General features: G+C 39.8%; 1 long non-coding RNA gene across 2 annotated transcripts in view; it reads right to left on the minus strand.

The window, feature by feature from the left end:
* Nucleotides 1–3,291: 3,291 nt before the first annotated feature.
* LOC117282407 overlaps nt 3,292–22,428 on the minus strand; it is a 28,527-nt gene continuing 9,390 nt past the window's right edge. Inside the window, exons 2-5 of one of the 2 annotated variants that reach the window (XR_004513139.1) lie at nt 18,947–19,020; nt 17,592–17,748; nt 7,580–7,747; nt 3,292–3,487 (exon numbers count right to left, since the gene is read on the minus strand). This is a non-coding gene — a long non-coding RNA (uncharacterized LOC117282407). Of the gene's footprint in view, nt 3,488–7,579; nt 7,748–9,266; nt 9,308–17,591; nt 17,749–18,946; nt 19,021–22,428 lie in introns of those variants that run through there. The other variant, XR_004513138.1, reaches the window with a different exon arrangement.

The raw sequence follows: 22,428 nt of genomic DNA on the forward strand, positions 1-22,428 counted from the left end.
TTTTCATCTTATGTAAATTGCCATCGTTCCAAAAGGAAAGAAAAAAATGCTGAACAATTAGTGAAAGATTTAAATGGACAAATTTCTGGAGAACTCTGCAATATACGAGGTCTCGAAGGAATGCAGGATAATTTTCCTTATAATATATTCAACCCTCACGGCATTAACAGCTCCAGATATTCACTATAATTTATGTTCTTCGCTCGGAGTTAGAAAAGATTTCATTTTATAACGAAACAAAAGAAATAACAATAACACTAGAGACCTGATTTTTATAAGTGTTTCTGAATTTTGTGGCTCCTGGGTTCGTGTGTATGCAAGTAATTATATATATGACTGATATTCTGACACTCATAACCAGGAATGGAGCCCATGTAATAGATGTTTTAATTGTTATCTGTAATAAGAATTATTTAGTGATGAATCAAAACTGTTTTAATAAGTTTCATTTTCAATAAGCCTTGCTTACATATAACATTTAAGTAAGTTTGTGAAATAATTTCGTTTTATGATTAACGTAATTTAATTTGGGTTTTAGGGGCTTTTAGGGACACGTGGTAACGTAGTTGGTTTAATCACTATGCTACAAGCCGGAAGAACGCGGATTCAATTCGCGATTAGGTCACTGGATATTTCAATTTACCTAATACTTCCAGCCGCACTATGGCCCTGGGTTCGATTCAGCCTCTAACAGAAATGAGTATTAGGAATCTTCATGTGAGTAAAGGGCAGCTGGCTCGTAAGACTGACATCACCGCCATCTGTTTAGAAAATATGGGAGCATCGACGTCTCACAACCCTTTGGGCCTCCACGTCCTGTTACAGATAGAGACTTATTTATTTATTTATTTATTTTGCCTGTTTTTAAAGCATCTCCACTGTTCCTCTTAAACATCAAATAAATGTCAATCAGTAGCAAAATATCCCGAAAGTCTCACGGTGGGATAACACAATCTTAATATAGAATTTAGGGGGGGGGGGGGAGAAAGATTGGAACAGCTCTCTCTATTAATACTCGAAGTTTCGTAGTCAAATAATCCGGGATCGTCGAACTTAAACTTTTCCGTGGGAAACCTTTAAAGTCCCTACAAAGTCTACTTAAAAATATAACATTTTCACGACCGTCTGTTATTCAGTGTTTGCGAATTGTAAGTCTAATTGGTCTCCTATTCTGTATTTTTCGTACCATACCATAAAACATACAGAACTATAGTTGAAGAGATATAACTATCTCTGTCTTTCCATTACTGCGAAAAGTTTAAATTAGTTTCACGTTGAACCGCAAGTTGCGCTGATTACCCGGGTGCACCATGACTTCTCTCCTACCTCTATACTCTCTCACTTTTCCTTCCTCTGCTCTTCACCACGTCACATCATTCCCATCCATTTATTGTCTAGAGGAATGTCTTGCCCTTACTTTCCATTTGCACTGGATTAAAAGTAATAACAACAATGATAAACTAAAATCTACCACAGCAGAAACTTACCGAATGTGGTGTATAGTGTCATTTGTTGAGACGTGACGCTCAGTGCAGAACAGTCTCCGAGTCTGTAAGCAGCACAATGATAAAGTTTACGTACGTTGCGGCTGAAACTTGTTAAGGAAATCCGATGCGTCTCCCTTGTAAGCTACCTGAGCCTGCTGTGGTGTCAAGTTCCTCTAGCGTTTCATTTTGGAAGCATAAAATGCATTCTAATATGATTATATTGAAATTCAAATAAAGTAATATGATACTCTTGTTGCAGTTCAATAAGGATTGCAGATCTTCAAACGAAGTTCAATTTTATCTCCAATAGCTGTAGCTTTACATACTTAATTAAGTAGTCGAGAATAATTTTGTGACGTTCTTAATAATTTCGAGAAATGTTTACTGCGTGTATCTTTCTTTAATTTTTTAATTCTCTTAGTGGGGGTTGGAGTCCAGTTGGGCCCACTCGGCACGGTGGCCACTGATTGGCCTATTGTAGCCTGCCCCGGGTGTTTATGATGATGGAGAATTTGGTGGGATGAAGATTGGCAGGGGAAATCGAAGCACTAGGAGAAAACCCGCCCCAACGCCACTTTGTCCACCACAAATCCCACTTAACCAGACCCGGGATCGAACCCGAGCCGTGTGTATCTTACTTACTTATGGAGCTTAGCCCTTCTGGAGGAGCCTCCAATTCTGAGGTTACTCAAGAATTTCCCCGCATTTTATGGAATCCGAAGGTTCATTACCGTGTTCACAAGAACCCTACACTGGTTCCTATCCTGAGCCAGATCAATCCAATCCATACCATCCCATCCTGTCTCTCTAAGATCCATTTTAATATTGTCCACCCATCTACGCCTTAGTCTACCCAGTGGTGTATCACTTACTGTATTAGTAAACAACTCAGTATCTTCCTCACACAGTGTATATATAAATATATATATATATATATATATATGTGAGTCTTGTGATTCCTACAATAAACAGCGATTTCTTCCCTCGACACGCGTTTCTCATACTCGTTTGAGAGGAACCTTCACATGATTCAGAGTCATTTTATGCGCTAAAGCGAAGAGCAAATTCTTGTCCCTACCTGGTATCGGGGGTACGCGATAGCGTAGTTGATTGCTGCACAATGCTACAAGCCGTAAACACGTGGGTTCGATTTCAGATCAGGTCATTGAATTTTTACAATTGACCTAATTCTTCCAAACCCACTTTGGTCCTGTGGTCGATTTTGAGTACCAGGAATGTTACTCGGGCCACAGGACGGCCGGCGCGTAAGGCTAACCATCTCACCGTCATCTGCAAACCGATTATCTAGAAAATGTGGTAACCTCGACGTCTAACAAATCTATCGGCCTCCACGGCCAGTTACAGGGATACCTTTACCTTGTGAATTGCATTTTCTAAAACGTTTATTGTTATTAGACTACTTCACGACGTCTGTCGTCCATTTCTGACTGAACGAAAGTGACGCATTTGAATATACAGTGGTCTTGATTGTAGGAAAACAATTGTATAAAACTATTTATGTTACTAATTTCTACAAGACAAGAATAACATAAAAACTGCTAACATTCATATTCCAGTGACTGTGATATGCAAAAGTAGGTATTGTGTTCTTAGGAGTGGTATTAATTTTTAGAAAAGTTACAAAAATATCTGCTTCGTCTGCTACGGAATTCTGGCTTCGATATGAACCCCGAGCTTCAAGCGGCCGTGAACATGAAGATTACAATCTTGTGGCATGTGACGCCGTGCATTTTGGTGACTATGTACAACGTTTTTGAAAAAAAAAATATGCTGCCTCATTTTTTTCCTGAAGACAGATCCCGCAGGGGCGCTTCGATAAAGTTAATGAAGGTATCTTCTTCTTCCTCTTCTTCTATTCCTGTTGCTTCCACTTGGAGCATAAGACATCCGTGTAACTTTTAGTTTCAATTCAGTTTCCTACTCTAAGACACTCGCTAGGTCTCCTTGGATGAGAGATGAGCCCGTCGCAAATCCGCCACCTAATACAAACACAGAATAAACAAAGACATCAATGACTTGAATGGGTTTCGAACCCACGATCTCAGTATTCCAGCGGGAGAAGACATTTCATGCCTTAGAACGCGTGGCCACTGTGATCGGTAAATGAAGTTATTAGTCCATAAAATTACACGGTGACATATCCTAGAAGACACGTCTCTCTCTATAGGTTGATTCTCTTCCAGTTCAGTTCAGAGATAGAGAGAAAGATCATTAATTTGAAAGAATTGACATCCACAGGAGTAAAAGTATTTATGATAAAAAAGATATATATATTTTATCGAGAGTGTAGTTATTAGTATACATAGTAAATGTATTCCACGCAAGCGCAGAACAAACAAAGAGATGTGGGTATTAATTTGAGAGTTCATACATGCATAACTTGAAAGGCACAAAGAACAATATCCCTGCTTTTTTATGGAGAACATCATGATGTGAATGTTGTTACTCGCAGATCAGAGCTATTGTGCCCCTGTCCCCATCTTTTGTGTCACTTACACACTTATTACGCACTGCGCCGAGTGACAGCCATATCGTGTGGCTGAAGGACCTCATGGTTCATGAAGAGTACAGGGAGTCACTGCAGTTTGAGAGGCATGAAATGAACGGTTAGATAGAAATCGGGATCCTACAGTTATCTTTGCACCAACGACGATTCGGAATCTCATTCAATACATTCAGTAAAATAAATACTTAAATAAATATTCTTGTACGTAGAAACATGGACTACACATGTAGATTTTCATGTAAGGTGTAAGTTATTTTTGTGCGATTTTAACCAAAATTGTGAGTGACAGATTTTTAGTAAAACTCCCAAATACCAAATTTTATAAAAATCCGCTGGGATATTCTCGACTTGTTATAAGCGGAGTCAAGGAAAGAAAGACAAATAGCAAAGGTAATAGGTACACAGAAACATATATATACATTTCCGTTGCGAATGTACCAAAGATTAGAGTTCTTTTAAGTGTATTTCTAAACTGACACCGAGGTTAGTAAGGTTCCCCGTTGGCAGTGTTTAAGAAGAATATTATGACTCTATGTTCAGGGTGGAAGAATATTCTACCCTAAAACTGGATGTTGCACCCTCCTCCGAAAAGCGAGTAACCAATCACCAAACTGTGCAGTCACATTACAAAATACTCATTATAACTCTCCCATATTAAGAAATAAATTCAACAATAGAAGTTTCTAACAATACAAATTCCACCATCAACGAAACTATAATTTATTAACTTATGTTCCACCACATGTTTCGGTCCTTATAGGGTCATCTTCAGGTATTCTGATTTAAACATTTTCATTATTAAATTCTAAAGCGTGTATTCTTGTTTACATACATAAGCTTAAAACAACCACTTTCTATTTAAGATAACGCTATCCCTGTAACGGGCTTTGGAGGCCCATAGGTTTGTGAGACGTCGAGGATCCCACATCTTCTAGATAATCGGCTCACAGATGGCGGTGAATTCAGCCTTACTCGCCGGCCGCCCTTTACCCTCCAAGAAGATTCCTGGTACTCATTTCTGTTAGAGGCCGAGTCGATCCCAGGGCCATAGTGCGACTGGAAGGATTAGGTAAATTGGAAAAATCCATTGGCTTCATCGGGAATGAAACCTGTGACCTTTCGGCTTGTAGGATAGTGCCTCAACCAACTACGCAACAGCGTGCCCCCCATAATGCAGCGATACCTGTAATTAAATATCCATAATTGAGATGGCAGTAAACTCATTTTCAGAATTACAAGCCCCAAAAAAAAGGTCTCCCTTCTCTTCTGAATGTGGCTGCAGCCAGTCCAATTCATCACTGTCAAGTACATCTTGGCTGTTCGGATTCTGTTTGAGCTGTCACTCCATTTGTCAAATGGGACGCCAAATCTGCGAGTTGCTGCCGAAATTGCTGTAGCGGCTTCCGCTCTCGACATATCGCTATAACATTCGCCACTTAACGTCTGTGTGTGTTTTTTTAATAACAATAAAACTTTCAGTTCTGGCACTACAGCCCACCGCAGCACTTGACTTCTTACGGAGGTGCATCTCAAACCTTCGGCACGAGATGGAGGTTAATGACGAACGTCACGCCTCGGGCCCTCTGTCTCTGTAGATGGAGCCACTTTTGTGCCACGTCGACCTGGATGCTGTGACGGAAAGAAGTCTTCACCTCTGCCGCAAATTGAACCCCATTTCCAGGTTTCCATCCCGCAGCCTAATAGGAGAATGTTTAGACAGAAGAGAAATGAAGTGACAGGAGGTTGGAGAAAACTGCATAATGAGGAGCTTCATAACTTGTACTCTTCTCCAAGTATAATTAGAATGATCAAGTCAAGGAGGATAAGGAGGGCAGGGCATGTAGTACGAATAGAGGAGACGAGGAATACATATAGGATATTGGTGGGAAAACCAGAAGGAAGAAGACAACTATGAAGACAAATACGTAGGTGGGTGGATAATATTAAAACGGATCTTAGAGAAATGGGTTGCAGTGATATGGACTAGACAGATCTGGCTCAGGATAGAGAAATTAGAGGGCTCTTGTGGACACAGCAATGAACCTTCGGATTGCATAAAATTTTGAGAAGTTCTTGCGCAGTTACATAATTTGCGGCTTCTCAAGAAGTGCTCAGCTCCATGAAGTCAGCTAGTCACTGTATTGACTGAGTTACCCGGTTCTTATTCATAAGTATACCCGGTCCATGGTAGAGCCAAGAAGGTGGTGAGTTGTCTCACTGATATATCAGGAGCTATCGTTTTGCATTCCGTACTTTGCTTCCTCTATACTTCTTAATTTTAATGTGAGATTTGAAATTTTAATATCTGTGACCATAAATATGACTGTATTCTCGAAAGTGACGGCGCCCAATTCAGTAGAAAGGTGCCAATCTTTGAGAGATACTGCCCCCTCCACTTTCAAGTTGGAAAAATTCTTCCCTGAAGGCCGAGGCAGAAGATCACTCAGATACTTTGGTACATATCTACCAAACTACACCAAGTCACGTCCCTAAAGACTGTAACTTCATTGAGCAGTATGCACACCGCATTATACAACATGAAAACACCATATCAAATTGTAATCCTGAAATAATACAAATATAAATAAGTTTATAAGAGAGTTCTTCCTTGAAGATGGAGGCATCAAGTTTCTCTGAAAATTTGGTATATATCTATAAATTGCACGGCGATAAATTTCATAAATCGTTAGTAACATTCATAGTAACTGTATGAAAAATACAAATCTCAGATCGAAGCCAGGAAATTAGTACAGACGCACACATGGAATAGAAAAATATGAATATATGTAGTGGACATAGTATAATATGAAAACATCATAATCTAGGTTTATTGCGCAGCCGTATAGAAATAAACACGTTAAGAGAAGACTCCTGATCTGAAGATAGAGGCATCAGACCGTTAAACTGGTTATAATTTAATAAGTTTACAGTTTAATTATCCATTTCTGTGCATAATCATTAGAATCATGAACACACGGATCTTCTTACATACTTAACGCTGGTTTAACTAACAACATTCCTTCAAACATGCACATATTTTCTGTTGTGTTCAATCTACGAGCGTAAGATTAAAAACCTCACAGTAATCTATGAGCCGATTGTGTAGAAAACGTGGAAGCCTCGACGTCTCACAACACTACGGACCTCCACGGTTTCTTACAGGAATAAGAAATAAAAGTTGTCCCTCTACTTTAATCAAGCACTACGCCATTCAGACATATGAAGGTGTGGATGCTTAGATCCAAGTTTTCTTGACCTCACGCCCGGAACGCTTTACCCCCGGGAAAATATTCACCAGTACCCATTGGATACGAGGTTGGGTGGACACCAGAGACAATCTGGACGACGTGGCGAAGAGAAAATTCTTGAACTTACCGGGACTCGAACTCCGAACACTCCGTCGTCCAGCCCGTAGCCAGTCGCTATACCGACAATTCTATCTGATCCTCTGCTATAGGGACAACTTTACATTTCTATTGCCTTCAATCTGTACATGTCTTGACACTGTTTATGCTGGTTTATTTGAGTGCGTTTTCTTGTTATGATGAAATTCCAATATTCGTACCGTGATGAGAACCGAATCTTGGAATTCGGAGCGAAGTAACCGCCGTGGATTCGCAGAGCACAATTATTCGGTAGTGCCGTTTGCTTCGTCGTGGTTCTGAGAGTGTTGTAAGCGGGAGGGAGCCCTCACGATGACTGCAGCCGCACTCCACAGCTTCCCGACGGTTACCTGAGTACAATGAAATGAATGCATTGCACAGTTCGATACCAGACTTTCCTGCATACCTACACCACACAGTTGTGTAGAGCATGCCGTTAGCTGGAATACTAGGAAACACATGCACTTCATACTTACACTGAGTTTATTCACGTTTATCTGCGGTTGGAGTTCGAAGAGCTATATTTCGTCTTAAGGGACTGAGGAAAATGGCGGAGAATCTCAGGAAGTGTTGTCAGTGTACAGGTCAGAGTTTAAACACTAACCTTCTTCACCCCCAAGTCAACTTGCTGGGACATATTCACATGAAATATATTGTAAACATGGAGATAACATTTCATTTATGGTCTGATTTCTAAAAACAAAAATGCTTCCATTACAATGGTAATTTAAATTTATCCCCTTAACACATTTACACATTGGTTTTTAAAGTCATGCAGCTATATAATCAAAAGAAAAAAATTAAAATCGTGGTGGAAATAATTTTACAGTTGCTCAATTCGTCAAGATATTTTCCGCTTTTATGAAATCCTGAAGTACCATTGGATCTTTACCTGAAGCAAATGACTCCAGTCCAAATTTCGTTTTTCTAAGATCCATTCGAATTAGCGTTTCTTTCGTTGATTCTTTTGTTGAGTCTTTGTTTTATCGTTAGTTAGTTTGTCCGCTGGCTGTTTTGTTGGCTTGTTGGTTGTTTCAGTGGTGTTCGTTTGTTGGTCGGTTAGTCAGCATTGCTTATTTGGGTGAAAAAGTCATAAGTGCTCACAGAGATGCATGTCCAGCAGAAGAATTTTATTATTTTTAATGTTTTGAATTATCAAACGTATTCAAATTTCGATCCAGAGGCCACTTATCCTAACGGAGGTATGCCTGTCCCCCTCCGCTTAGATAATTTTTGTGAAATAACATTCATGTACTCACAAGTCTGACACACGTTTTTCAATTCATTACTCACTAATTATCTTCGTTGTTATATAATTGTGAGTTATTGACAGTATTGTTAAGAACGATGAATAAATAAAATAAAATAAAATTATAAACAGAGTTTTCTTTGGATGCTGTACAAATGTTTGAAACTAGAAATTATTTCATATTCTTACATTCACAGAGAGAACTTCAGGTTTGAATGGAATGTGTTGAATGAATAGAAAGTAATTTCCTAAAGTGAGTTTCGATTTATAGTCTACAGGGAAAGGAGGAGTTCAAAGATCTTTAAAAGGACAAATTTACGAAGGGGGGGGGGTAATGAGAAATAGAAAGATGATAAGGCGTAATCCGTAAATTTGTGACATTTTGGCTGTCAAAGCAACAATAAAAATAAACCAATTGAATTGTTTATATTGATTTTATTCAATAACTGCTACATGTTTCAGTTCACATTCGGAACTTTTTCAGAAAATTTTTATAAAATACGTCTCATGTTATCGAAATATCCTAATATGGATCCATACAGCGTAATTGGTTGAGGCACTATGCTACAAGCCGGAAGGTGGCTGGTTCGAGTCCCGATGAGGTGAATTTTTCAATTGACCTAATCCTTCCAGCCGCACTATGGCCCAGAGTCGACTCAGCCTATAACAGAAATAAGTATGAGGAATCTTCCTAGAGATAAAGGGCGGCCGACGCATAAGGTTGATTACCTCACCGCCATCTTTGAGCCGATTATCTAGAATCTGTGGGAGCATCGGCGTCTCGCAAACCTATGGACCTTCACGGCCTGTTATAGGGATATCTTTACGTTTTCTTTTAGTTCACAATAAATACAAGCCTATAAGTCGTTCATATTTCTAATTTGAACCAGCAGATAAATTAGATTAAGTGATTCTGTAAAGGTTTGTGACAATGGTTAATTAGTTAAATAAACTAATTACATGTTTAGCATTCTTTGCCTCGTAAGATGTGTTTGCTACACAGGATGTTTCGGAACTTGGGCCTAAGCCTGTCTTCAGGCGACCGGTTTTCATGTTATGAATACTAGAATATATAAAAGGAGAACATGTACAGGCCGCCCAATAGACTGCTAGTGTACTGCTGTAACTTCTCAGAGGTTTCGGGATCCTGCCGAAACTTAAATTAAAAACAGACGGTGATGAGAAAATACGCATATATCAGCATAAAGAGACCGTAACAGGTGAATATTAACTCGTGACCTGAGGTTTATGTAATATCAACATTGACAAAATAGTTAAATATTTCAATCGAAATTTCCGAAACGTGCTATGTATGAAATATAATCCATACTCTAGCCGGTCACGGTAGCCGAGCGGTCTAAGACATGTACTGTTTTCGCTCGCTCGGAAGCCGGGGTCGCGGGTTCGAATCTCACACAAGGCATGGATGTTTGGTGCGTGTATGCGTGTATTCTGTGTTTGTGTTGTCCTGTGTTTAGGTAGAGGATTTGCGACGAACTGATCCCCTGTCCAAGGAGTCCTACCATCTGTAAAATGATCATGAAACTGAGGAATCAGCCCTGTGCTCCAAAGTGAGAGCGAGAGGAGAGAAAGAAAACAAATCCATACCCTGGATGGAGTCCAACATAATATTGGTTAAGGATAAGCATGTAATTTTGTAGAGTAACCAAAGATTCAGTAAAAATACTGGCACAGAGGATATTAAAAATAAGTTCTGGGAAGAAATAATCTCCTAGTTTCATTTGATACGACACCAACTGCATAGTAAACGGAAAATTTAAGGGCGGAGGACCCAGACAGCAAGGCGATTTTATAAGCCTCCTTAATACGATGCTGAGTCATATAAAACAAAAAAAAAAAAAATAGGAGAGATACACAGAAATATATATATATACACACACACTCAGAAAAGTGATCTCATGAGCCTGTTTTTATTTTTTAAAAATAAATAAAATAGGCTAAAAAAATATTTGTCCCTCATATGGCCTATATTTGCAATAGGCTTACGCTCATCAATCATTTCCTCTAGATAGCATACTATATATCATGCATGTATGCTCATCAAAGGAAATGTGCTGTGTCTTAGCCCTTCCCACATAATTATCTCTCTTGTTGAACTTAATTTATGTGCCACCATATCAACTGTATACATAAGAGGACAATTTGTGTGTTATAAGCAATCCAAACTTTACCTAACCCGCTTTTATTTGTGTTCATATGCAGTTAATTAATGGTTAGGTAAATACCTATTACCGTAGGCAGAAAACTGGCGTATTTCTGGATTTTAGTCACCTGATGTTTCGCTTCTGTTTGCCGTACATCCACGATATGTCTCTACTGTTTGTTCCTGCAGATGTACCACTAACGGAGCAACAAGGGAGCGAATGTGTTTACATGCATCAGATATACGTGGGCATTTCAGTGTACATAACAGAAGGGATCTCTTCGACATTACAAATAAAGCATAAACCGGTGAAAAGCGTCCATTTGTGTAGCTATCGGAACTGTGGCCAATGAAGTACAGTTCTAAGTAATTATGGAACTAGGGAGTGATAATAGTAGATATTAAACTAACAAAATACGAAACCCCATTTACGACTAATGGACGCGTTACACAGTACTCTCCCAAATAAATGTATGGATACATTAATGTAGAAATATGTGTGAATGGTAACAACTGCATCCAGTCACGTGCTCTTAGATTCCGTGCAAAACAATAACTACACATACACAATTACATACATATATTGTTTACATTACAATTACAATTGAAGTCAGTAATAGAAGAACGGTCTATGATAAACATAAACATGAACTTAATGCATTAAAGAGGTCATGAATGTTCGACATGTAATTCAGGAGAGATGAAATATTATCACGTGTTTTGGTTGTGACTATTAGACGGAATATGGGTCGTATGATTTGATTTATTGTCTCCTCGTACACACTACTCGAAACTACAGGTAACTACAAATAATACAGCGCTATCGCTGACTTACAGGCTTTACAGTCCACCGTCACACACATACTAGTGTTCTCGGTCTTCACTAGTCGTATCCTGTCAACGGATTTATAATAGTCTCACTATTACTGCAGCACACGTAAAGTCTTCTCTTCACAGCCAGGCTTTCAACACCATTGAACTATACTCAATAATTCTGTTGCAAATATCCTGTCAGGCTGGTGTCTCGAAACTCAACTGACTCAAACGACTTTCAGACTGTGTTGAGGGCAGCTGGAGAGACTGAAACCACGCAAGGAAATATTCAAGATTGGCTTGAGCTGGATGGAGGAGACCCTGTATTTCAAATTCTGACAGAGGTAGAAATTGCTGCGGTGATATTTTTTTATATTTATTTTCATCAGGACTATCTATATTATTAAAATTTCTATTTATTTGTTTTATAAGTTTTTTGTCTTTTAGGGCTATCTGTTGCTTCGTTAATCCAGATTATACGTTAATACGGACGACCTCTGTCCCCAATTAATCCGGATTAGCGATGGTTTACTGTATATATATATATATATATATATATACAGGAAGAAACTAGGTTAAGGGGACAGCAGGAGGAAGGGGTTCATGCTCGTGCTTAGGAATTAACAGCGCTGAACCTGCTGATGCTACCAGGAAGTCAATCATCTACTTTGTGTAAAAAAAAGAAGACAGCTATATATATATCTCACTATGCAAATCCTTGTTCGCCGTCGGGATAGAGTTCGCATTTCGTGGAAAGCTCCTGTGACTTAGTTTCCATGAAAATCTGATTTCACATTTCCTTTATTGACTCAAGCGTGCTTACATCAGGGCTCGATATGAATACTAGTACTATGAACCGGGCTAGCTGATTCGTCAAGCTAACATCTTTACATATTATATTTTCTGTTCATATTTTATGGAGCTTTGGAACCAAATTGGTGTCCTAGAGGTTCATATATGGTATATTTTATGTTTCAGTGGTTTAACATGTTGAGGAAAAACAAGAGATTGAGGGAGCTTGGGAACAAGTTTTAAGAAGAATGATATTAGCCCTTTAAAACCTGAACGTCTTCGAAATAATATATAAAAACCCAGTTCGTACCTCACAGGAAACACGTTACTTCTCCACTACAGAGAATAACAGGTTAATGTGTTTGAGAGAAATAAATCTTGCTTATTGTGATAAACATGCGGACACACACACATACACTGTATGGAGAACATGCAGAGTTTTGGTAAGTTAAATATTTACCACAGGGCTTTAAGGAGTTAAAATGATTAAATTAACAAGAAAGACATGGATGTAACATAAAACTCCCATTGTAAGAGGGGTTATATTTGTTCACTATTTTACTTCCGAAACGTCAAATGAAGAGACAATCTGGGAGACAAAGGCGTACGTCAAATGATATTATTAAAATGGATGAGAATAATTTGTCAAGTTTTGGATCAGATTAAACTGATTCAAAATAGGATAAAATGGCCGGACTTTGTGAAGACCATAAGGAAATTTTCTAAAAGTTTGTGATGATGGATAATGTCCAAAAACATAATATCTGAAGGAATACTTCTCTTTAAACTATTTCTCAAAAATTTATTTATTATTTAAATAATACTGATTATTCAAGTACGTCTTGTTTCACAGAATTCAGTAGATGGAAGTTCACTTTTCAAAAAATCCCTCCCCCCACCCCCACAGAGCGCCATTTCTGCTTTAGAAACAAAAATAACCAATGCAATACAGATCAATTCCATTCAGTTCATTTCTCATTTTGAGCTGTGGATGGGGATCATTACGGTCCCATTAATTTAATGACCAAATCAATGCCTTCTCCTGCAGACAAATATTAATTTACATCAGGCCTACACACAGAGCTACGTGTTTCATATAGAGCAGAGTAGGGCGGATAAAATTGCTGTAAATACAGAACTCCATTTTATAATTTACACAGGGTGAAATGAAATGTTTGTTGATAATAAACTGAACCCACTGCATTCGTGTTTATAACGTCATCATTGCCTTCATGTCAAGTAACTCCAGTTCATTTTTTTTATCCTATATATTCAGAGCTTGTTTTCCTCTTCGATACAGTAAAATGTTTCAGGGAAGAATTTAAATGATAATTATATAGCAGTAGTAGTGCCGACCACAGTGGCACGGCGGTCTAAGACGTGAACTGTCTTCGCCCGCTCAAGCACTGGGATCGTGGGTTCGAATCAAACTCGAGGCATGAATGTCTGTATGAGTTTATTATGTGTCTGTGTTGTTCCATGTATAAGTAACGGCCTTGCGTCGGGCTGAGCACTCGTCCAAGGTGTCCTACCGACTGCATATAGGATTTAGAACCTGAAAAAGACGCCTAGTCCACAAGGACTGTAGAGGATTACTCAAATATATGACTAAAGATAAGCAATATAATATATATATAAAACAAATACAAATACATAATTAATAATACTGTCACGTGTTGGAAGGCTATTGTCTGGCAACGGCTATCTCTGTTCATCAATATATTCCGGCTTTTAGCAGCTCTACCACAATATCAAATTAATTTATATATCATTGAATGATGTATAAAATAAAAATGAAGGAGTAAAAGCAACTTAAATTCCACAAGTTACGCAGCTCCATGTGTGTGCAAATGTGACGTCATGTATCAAAGATTATATCTGTGCAAGAAGGATTTGGTTCCCATCATAATGTTGAATATAGAATCAGGTAAATGTCGAATGATGACGTAACGAATCTACGTCACTAGATGATGGTGGATCAGCCTTAAGGATGGTTTGGACACAATATAAATGCGAGGCTGATCTGCAAGAGGCTGACGTACCGAAGGTAGGCTTAAAAATGGTGGCTTAACAACAGCTTGTAAAAAGGATCGTGGAGACGAGGCTGACAGTTGCAGAGATAAAACCTTTCAATTAACTCTCAATAAACAAGGGTCGAAAAGCGATACATCTGCTGACACCAAATACCTTGGATATTGACGAGTAACACGTTTATTCTATAAGGACACAGGATGGTTACGAAAGACTACATCTATGAACTGTTAGTTCGAATTTGCACTTGGTTAACTTATTCCTGTCTACTTGAATATATAGTTACATACTTCTGAAACGAGAAATTTCCTTTATCGGAAAATGTTTCTACTTCAGGAAATATAGAGTGAAAGGTAATTAAAAGTTTTNAACTAAATATCCATGCCCTTTGTGGGATTCGAACCCACGATCCAGGTTTCCAAGTGAGCGAAGACAGTACGTGCCTTAGACCGCTCGGCTACAGTGACCGGCAAAAGTTATATATAACGAACATAAATTATTACAAAAGCAAAAAGGTAGGAGGTGAAGTTGTCCCTGTGTTTAATTATGCATTATGCCATCAAGACTTCTGACGAGAGGGACCATAATTCGGACTTTCTTGACTTCGGCATTGGCAATGAAAAACATGAAATAAATGACAAAGCACCGCCTCCGTCTTCAGGTTAGGCAAAGTACGGCCATAATTCTTGTCTTTTTTACATCATCATCATCATCAGTAATCTGTCAAGACGACAGGTCCACAGTCTCTTCCAAAACAGTTCCTCCACTTGATGCGATCTAGAGCTTTCTCCTTCAAATGAAAATATCCTCTTCTGTCCCCAAGGTCATCCAGCATCTTCTTACGTCTTCTGGTCACTTCTATCCGCCCATCTATCTTTCCTTCAATAACTTCTTTTAGAAGGCAGTTTCTGCGTAAAACATGACCAATCCAATTAGCCTTCCGTTTTCTTATTTCGTGCAGGATATTCCTCTGCTCACTGACTCTAATTAACACTTCTTCATTTCTGACATAAACGGTCCAACTGATCTTCTCCATCCTTCTCCAACACCACATTTCGAAACTTTCCAGATGTTTCTGATCTACTGCCCTAAGTGTCCATGTTTCGGCCCCATAAAAAGTGATGCTCCAAATGTAGCATTTCACTAGTTTTTTCCTCAAATTGAACAGTTAATCTGTCGTGGTGGACATAGGAGAACTGGGACAGTTTTTCTCTGAGAACTTCTTTTTCCAGTGCCAATTCTCAATTCACTAACTGTTTCATACTCATTAATCACCCCGTCATCGACGCTGTATGACGTCGTTATTTAGAGCGTCGTTAAGTAACAAAGCTTAAATAATGTATATAGATGCATAGTACATATGTAAACTCCTGCTTTGTAACTGACGTAGGAGTGCACTGTTCCTGCCTCCAGTAAAGGAATCTGAAAGTTCATGCTGCGGATTCACTGCCACCCTGTACCGCTTGCTTTTGTTTTTTGCTTCATCATGTCGTTTTCCTTTATTCCTGACTTGGCTGTCCATAAGCAGGGTAGCACACATTAACGCAGCACGAAGTGAGAGAACAGGAGAAAAGAGCTTCCGGGACAAAAAGAATAAAATGGAGTTGATTCGGCTATTTCTTTATGTTCATATCCTCAAATTACAGATCCTCCTGTCCTTTCTACTTTTTTATACAAATTACAAAATGCCTGGGGGCACACGGCAGCGTAGTTGATTGAGGCACTATGCTACAATCAGGAAGGTCGCGGGTTCGACTCCCGATGAGGTCATTGGATTTTTAAATTGACCTAATCATTCGAGCCGCATTATGGCCCTGGAGTCGACTCAACCTCTAACAGAAATTAGCACCAGGAATCTTCCTGTGGTGTAGAGGACGGCCGGTGCGTAAGGCTGACTATCTTAACGCCATCTGTGAGCTGATTGTCTAAGTAATGTGGGAACCTCGTCGTCTCACAACCCTACGGGCCTCCATGGCCTGTTACAGGGATAGCTTTACTTTCTACTTGTATAATTTTACCTTTTTGCTTAACAAATTGCGACATACATTTACGTGTAGAAAAAGAATGGAATTTTGAATAGTTCCCCTGGTCATTACGTGCCACAATATTCTCCCTTTCAAATATTACATTGCCCAAGGCACTGATATACATTTTTATTTATATCAAACGCCCTTCAGTCCCTACTCACTGAGGACACTGAATGTTTACCTACAACCACCTTCATACCTATGTATTTTGTCTTCTTCTGAAATGAAGTTCTTGCACTTAATCGCACCACCACGAAGGCAAGGTTGGGTGAAGTTAAGGCTCCAGTCTTTCTTCGGGTTTATCCCCGCTTTACGTCCTGAGTAGTGCCCCCTTTACCGGTTAGTTATGAAGCCTGGTGGACTGCAAAATTGGTTAGGATATGGTTGTTACGAGTATGCGAGTGCATTTGAGAACAGGGTGCTGAGGAGAATATTTAGACTGAAGAGAGAAGTGACAGGAGCATGGAGAAAACTGCATAATGAGGAGCTTCATAACTTGTAATCTTCGCCAAGTATAATTAGAATGATCAAGTCAAGAAAGATGAGGGGGGTATGGTATGTAGCACGTATGGGGGAGAAGTAGAATGCATATAGAATATTGATGGGAAAGCCAGAAGGAAAGAGACCATTGGTGAGAACAAGACGTAGATAACTTGACCATATTAAAATGGGTCTTAGAGATAGAGAATGGAATTGTATGAACTGGATTGATCTGGCTTAGGATAGGGACCAGTGGATGGCTCTTGTGAACACGGTAATGAACATTCTCGTTCCATAAAATGCTGTGAAATTCTTCAGTAGCTGCACAAGGGGCAGCTTCTCATGAAGGGCTCAGCTCCATGAGTGAGTGATGTTTGACTGGCTACAGTTATAGAAAATTAAAAAAAAAATCTGCAGATGGCGTTAGTTGCACACTGAATACTGCATACATTGTAACTGAATAAATTCTACCATTCTTTAATTATCGCTGTTATATTAAAACCAGCCATGTCGACTCAATACATTGATGAACCTGTTAATATGAAATTACACCGCCATTTTGTGGTGTACCATCTTCCTCTGCTCGATTAAACCCATCATATCAACACTTCATCTACTTGTTGAAAAGTGTTACCTACCTTTATTATTCAGGAACACCGGGTACTGACCCCTCAAAGGTCAGTTTAGCTACTCTTCGAGAACAATTTCAACTTCTAAATAAAATTAATAAAAGCGCTGTGTGAGCTGATGACAGTTCCAGGAATTATTCAGGTAGATCAACCGCCACGTCTTCATCTGCTGTAACAGAGATACAATCTAACAGCATGGGCAGATCGGACAGACGTACGGGAAAGTGTTTATAAGGGATTATGAACTGGACATAAGACCCCACCCTTTTATTGTGGCCTCTCTGCTTTAATCGTACAGGAAACGTGATTGAGTACAAGAGATATATTAATCATTTGTCTGATCATTCAGTACAAAAGAGGGCGAGTTATGAAGGTTTAACTTATCCTATTAGGAAGTGTAAGATATTTATTACATTATCTGTACTGAGACAGTCATTAAGGGAGGAACGCAGACCGAGGGTGTTTGAGAACAGGGTGCTGAGGAGAATATTTGGACCGAAGAGAGATGAAGTGACGGGAGGTTGGAGAAAACTGCATAATGAGGAGCTTCATAACTTGTACTCTTCTACAAGTATAATTAAAATGATCAAGTCAAGGAGGATGAGGTGGGCAGGGCATGTAGCACGAAAGGGGGGAGAAGAAGAATGCATATAGGATATTAGTGGGAAAACCAGAAGGAAAGAGACCAATCCTAAGACCAAGGCGTAGGTGGGTGGACAATATTATAATGGATCTTAGGGAGATAGGATGGGATGGTATGGATTGGATTGATCTGGCTCAGGATAGGGACCAGTGGAAGGCTCTTGTGAACACGGTAATGAACCTTCGGGTCCCATAAAATGAAATTCTTGAGTAGCTGCAGAATTGGCTTCTCCTCAAGAATGGCTCAGCTCCATAAGTAAGTAAGTAGTAAGTCAGTAGTTCTGAACCTGTGGTACGTGTACCGCCACGGGACATGTGAAGCACCCTGAGAAGATACGTTTTATATATTCTGAAATAATGATCGAACGAACTTAAATCTTTTTTTTTCAATTGTTTCTGTGTATGTAATGAGTAAATATTATTTAAAATTGAGCTACTTTTATCTTGTAGTGTTCAAAATACGTACAAGAGAATTGAAAATTTAGATGCAAATTGAGTCGCCTTTGAAAAGGGGCGCGTGAAACGTCACCCCCAAATCAAGGGTTGCTTAAACTTTCGTCGACTGAATCGCTGTACTACGCAAATTGCAACGCACGCAAAATAAGAGAATTTATTTAGGTCACAGTAACAATGCCACACGTAACTGCATAAGTAAATATCATGGTTAATGTTTCCTATCAAATCCGTAACTACTATAAGGCCAACTAATGATTTCCACCGACCTTGGAGGCTCTGTTGTTCTGCTGATAATCGCTTCATGACAACAGTAGACAGGAAGGGCTGACAGAAAGGAAACCTGTAAAGTCAGACAATAACTTTACTGTTGCCAGTATCACTCGTCACAGAGTATTTCGATTTCCATCACGGACCATCATACGTTGGCTGGCTTGTACGCTGCCACTACCAATAGCTGAGCGATCGGTCTTCGTTTCCATCATATTTCCTCCTCTCTTGCACAGACCAGAGGTCATAGAAAGCATCAGCACTGCATAGGAACTCTACAGCTAATTTTAAGATAAGATTTTGAAGCAGAGTTCGTGATGTATAAGAAATGGACAATATAAGAAACTTGAGCCTTCTGATATACATCCATCTTAAGAAAACAGATGTCACAAGCTGCTACTGCAGGTCATATTCAGATGAACTGACGTTACTTTTTGGCTACTCTCACGATATAACTCTGTGGTTTCGGTGCACAAGTGAACTATATCGACAGAGCGACCGCCGCTTGTCGGCGAAGTTAGTGCAAACTTTAGCGGATAGAGGGTATCGCGTGCTCAGCGCAATGAATCCCCACGACCATTAATTTCATTTTTCTAGACCGGAGCCGCTATTTCCTTGAAATAGCTCCTCAGTAATCCTCACAAAGCTGAGTGGACCCAGTTCCAGACCCATTACTTCTCAGAAAATGTGGTAGTACCAGTATAGAACCAGGACCTCTGGATCTGTAGCCAGGAGCTCTAACCAGTAGTCCACAGAGGCGGTCCTTATGATATAAGTCATAGAATATAACAAGTTAAGTTAACAGATGAAAAGAAGTCAGCATGAATTAAAGGCTAATAACCACATGCAGGTTTGGCATCATAACCCCCAAACATGGCGTCTGAAACCTTCAACAGACGCGTTATCAGGAAGAGTTTTAGAACAGCCTGATCTTAATGACCTTATTCTTTGACGCTATTAGGTTCCAAGAGAAGGAATATGAGATGCGATGATCAAGGCATCCCCCGCTGGTTCCGGATAAAAACCTCCACCTTCGTCCCTTTTCATAAGGAGAGAGCTTATCTGTAATAGCCATCCCAGAAACGAAAGAAGTAAAAAGCTACAAGTGGTGTAACATATATTTTTTGTTACTCTGTAGGCAGTTACTGAAAGGGAAGGGATTCAGTGAAGGTACAGCTTTCCAGCTGCATCTGACATGAGGAGGTCTGTAATTCTGATACCCCTTGCCCTATTGTAGGGTGCGATAGTCATATATTGCAACGATAACAAAGAGGGAAGTGGATATTTTGGGGTCTTGTGAACTGAGAGGATATTTCTTAGTTTATTGTAATATAATTTATATCTTCGTTGAATAAAGATTTTAATCTCTTAAGAATGGGGCTTCTATTTTATGATTCGGAGCCAGGCTTTTCAAAGAATATCAGGGTGAAAGTTGTGTTTCATAAGGGAGTTTGCTTAGATCGTTCGTGCTTAAGGTAAATTCTTCCTCTACGTAATTAATTAAGCACGGCGCCATGAAGGCTCGTAGAGTAATGGCGACAAGTAAAATACTTTGGCCGTACCACGAATGGAAACCAATTCCTCGGCTATCGAGTCCTGAGCCCGTCAGTATATCAACTGAGTTACAACGGATAGTTTATTTAACGGTGCTGTACATGTTACTTTTTTGTTGCTAGTGGGGTGGGACTAAGTCCTTTTTCCTGCGGCTACTTCTGGACTACTGGACCAGCCCCAGGTGAGGGTGATTGTGTGGCAATTGGTGGAATGAAGATTGGCAGGGTAAACCGAAGTACACGGAGAAAACCTGCCCCAGCGCCACTTTGTCTACCACAAATCCTAATTGACCAGACCCGGGATCGAACACTGGCCGCCGAGATTGGAAGCCAGCGACTAACCGCTTGAGCTATGGCATGGCCTACCTGTTACTTACGTTGCTTAGCATCGAACGAGATCAAACTTTGATTACGTACCGTAATCCAGAATCTGAAGCAAAAGATTTATCAATCATTACACCATTTTAACTTTCTATGGAAAGGGGAAAACGAGGTTATTTAAACCACCATGACGTAATATCTATGCCCAATATTATTAATTTGATCAAATAAAAATGAGATGGTCAGTGAATGTAGATGCATATGGGAGATGTTAAATGAGTACGAAAATTTATTTGGAAAATCTTACCGGAAAACACATTCCGGAGACCTTAAGTAAAAAGAGTAAAGTTGTTCCTACGCTTAACTAATTAAACGCTACGCTATGAAGGCATATGGAGGAGTGGATGCATAGCTCCACATTTTCTTCACTTTGGCACCAATTGGAGATCAGCTACACGCCCCTGCCGCTCTACCACAGGGAAAGAGCCCCCGGTACCCATTGGAGAGGAGGCTGGGTGGGTCCCAGAGCCGGTCTGGACGACGTGAAGAAGAGAAATTGTCAGTTTCTCAATAAATACTCCACTTCTACTTAGTTATCTTCCTATTTACATTGTGCGAATTTTAGGATTTCTTAATCTCCACTCGAGGGGTCGGAGTTCGTGACACGATAGTGTCAAGAACATTCTCTTCTCCACTTCGCCCAGACCGGCTCTGGGGCCCACCCAACGTCCTATCCAATGTGTACCGGGGACTCTTTCCTCGAGAGTAAAGCGGCCGGGGCTTAAAGCTGACCATTCACCTCCAGCTAGTGCCGAGGTCAAGAAAATATGGATCTATACACCCACTCCCCCATACTCCTTCATGGCGTAGTGCTTAATTAGTTAAGCACAGGGACAAATTTACATTTTTTTATTAGAGTTCACCACAGATCTGTCTGTCTGTCTGCTTGTCTTTGTTTGGACTTTCTTCTGGTTTCATTACGAATTTGGATTATCAGGTAGGAACTGAATAACAAATTCTAAACATTTACGACCAGTACTTTGATCTCTGAGGCACTGGAGGCCACTACAATTTTCACCTAAGTTCGTTGTTTTACAATAAAATTAATTAATAATTTACTTGCAGGAAACAGAATGTTTTGTATTGCAGCGTGTAGAACTGTTAGGTAGGCCGCACACCGTCATGCATCAAGACATGTAACACCCAAGATACGATATCTGCGACATGATGCAAAGAAAGGAGCACATTTGAAATGAATGAGATTATGAAAACCGTCGAACACCGATCTGAGTCACGATGCTGACGTCAGCTTAGTGATGACGAATCACGAATGAAACAAGACTGCGTCTTTTGTCTCGTGTCTTGATGCTTGTCTTGATGCAGTTGGTGTTTGGCCGCCCTTACTATGAGACTACCGCGAGATAGGCAAATATACCAGACCCGTTTTCAGGCAACTGTTCGGCACACATGTTCCCTCAGCAACGAATCGATACGCAGCAGTAGAAGCACTTTTGGCAACGAGGTGTTTCCTATTCAGTTCGTGCCGAGGATTTATCTTGAAGATGGTTACGGCGACCGGGTGAGTTCTATACAGAGTCTGTGAAGAG

This window comes from Cryptotermes secundus, unplaced genomic scaffold, assembly GCF_002891405.2.
Source record: "Cryptotermes secundus unplaced genomic scaffold, Csec_1.0 scaffold560, whole genome shotgun sequence".
Lineage (NCBI taxonomy): Eukaryota > Metazoa > Arthropoda > Insecta > Blattodea > Kalotermitidae > Cryptotermes > Cryptotermes secundus.